This window comes from Ciona intestinalis, unplaced genomic scaffold (genome assembly GCF_000224145.3).
Source record: "Ciona intestinalis unplaced genomic scaffold, KH HT001063.1, whole genome shotgun sequence".
Taxonomy (NCBI): Eukaryota; Metazoa; Chordata; class Ascidiacea; order Phlebobranchia; family Cionidae; genus Ciona; species Ciona intestinalis.
In genome coordinates, this window is record NW_004191384.1 from 1 (window position 1) to 2,443 (window position 2,443).

Here is a 2,443-nt window from a genome sequence, read left to right on the forward strand (position 1 = left end):
GATCCCGATGATATATATAGCTTTAGAATTAAAATGATATTCTGAATATCACTATAAATCGCTAGTCTGTGGCCCTTATTTAACCATTAAAATTACCACCAAAAATAAAGGGTTAATATGCCCCTACTTGTATTAGGTTGTGGCTTAGTGCTTTAGTCACTTGCATTTGATTGTAAATTTGTAACCAAACAGTACTATATTCCATGCTTGAAACTGCTATCATTGTCGGCACACGTGTCCTTAGGCAACACACGTAACAGACATTGCTCCAACCCAGTGATCAAACATGGGTTGTCCAGATTAACAGTCATAATTATTTGGTAACTTAAATCTATTTAATTAAAAAGATAGGAATAATTTGGTTATAAGTTTGAAAAATACAAAGGTTGCTGTAAGTTGTAAAATTCTCAGGGTAAGCATTCCCTGCAGGCCTGCACCAACGGCGGACACTGGGGGTGCCAGTGGGTGCGCAAGCACCCTCAATAACACAAACAATAGAAGTGCTAACTCGCGCGCTTAAAACCCTTTCCTGTGCGGGTTTGTCTGGAGGACGTGCGCACTTAAAATATCGTAGTTATGATCAGTAATTTAAATGAAACAGCTGACGTAAATTAACAATAATCCGTCATGCGCAGCAGGGCTTCATGGTCGTGTTAACCGGGTAGCCAATTTCCATTAGAAAACGGGAAGTTTCCGTATGCGATTGGTTTAAATGCGAGAGCGATTGGTACACGCGAGAGCGAAAGTTTATTAAAGTTAAAGGAAGAGAAGCAACTAAAATCTATTCAGCTTGACTTTCTGTTCCTTTAATTTTTGCTCGATGGGAATTTGCTTCTGGGAAGTAACGAAACGCACAAGATGAGCGCAGCGGCAATCGTGCTTTGATCGGGGCAGAACGTTGGTGTGTTGCGGTCAACGATCAGCACCGCATGAGAAATGGTTGGCTTGAAGCCAAAATCGCTGTCCTTTCGATCATAGGAGAAAGGATAGTAATACATAGTGAGCTGCAATGTAGCTTGCTTATATTAACCCCCGTAAAAACTTTTAACCCCCGTAAAGCAGCGTTTGAATGCAAACTACGTGTTCTGTATGATTTTTATAGCAGTGCTTTTCGATTAATCAGGAACGATTCTCGTACGTATTTCTCCTTGAAAAAGTTATTAGTACTCGGCTCGCTCATACTTTAGCAGTATTATTACATCTCCAGAAATATCTTTTTCACACGCTTTGTCTGGGTTTAGTAAAGACTGACCGATATATTTTTTTCCATTGAAACGGATAATTGACGCTGTAACGAAACATATGAAATGCTCAGTATTAATCAAAATTAATAACTGTATTCACAATATTGCAAGTTGTAGAAAAGAAAAAATGGTTGTTCTGCACGTTCTCAGTAGGTAACCTTATATCTTATATGTGTTGCCTTTCTTAAACAATTTTGGAGGAACGACCAACGTGAACACTAAACGTTTAAATGCTAAGCTACAATGCACGTGGGCACATCAATGCTAAACTACGACATACGTAAAGGTCAAGTAGGACGTACGTCGCTTCGCACGAACTATTTTATATATCCGTGTATTATCTGCGCATTTTGACCGATAACGATTATCTGTAAAACGCAAATTTCGGCCAAATTCTAGTTGTCAGCACTCCTAAATATTGACCAAGTAACCGCCATTGGCCTGTACCATATAAAAGAACCACTGTTAATGGCCCACTTTTTAAAACATCAGTTTGCTGTGTACACACATATAAAAATTAACTGTTTATTAAGAAATTTATTTGTAAAGTTATATAAGGTATGTTACCTACCAAGTTCATGAGAATCTTCTTTATCAGTTTCAAGGTTTATTTCTTTGTTCACATCAACAGAAGAATTAAATGATTCATCTCTTCGATTAATTTCGGCAAGAATTTCACGCAGCTCCCTTTGAATATTATTTTTGCATTCCAACTGAAAAACAAATGCAGTTTTAATCATACAACAACAGAGCAACCACAATTTTAGCCAGAAAATTAATGTCTCCTTTTTTAGGTATATATTTGCAAACACAACAACATATCCAAAGTTGGTAGGGTACTTTAATGCTATAAATGCAATGTTATGACAAATATATATATTCATAAAATGAATAATTTGCGCACGTTGCACGTTTTACCGTTTTTTTCACTGAAAATTTAGTGTATATTATTTATTACAGGAATATATATATACTCTTCATCACATTTAATTTTTAATGTGATAATAGGTAGCCCATGCGGATCTTTAAAAACCATGATGCATTAATAGTTACACATTCCATAGTGCAACAACAAAAGTTGATGCGGTATTCACCACTAAATATTACTAAGTTTTATCTCCGCCACAAACCAATGGGTGCTAGTGAAGAACCTTCCCCCCCCCCCCCCCCTTATTTGGTAACCACCATTAAACCCTAAA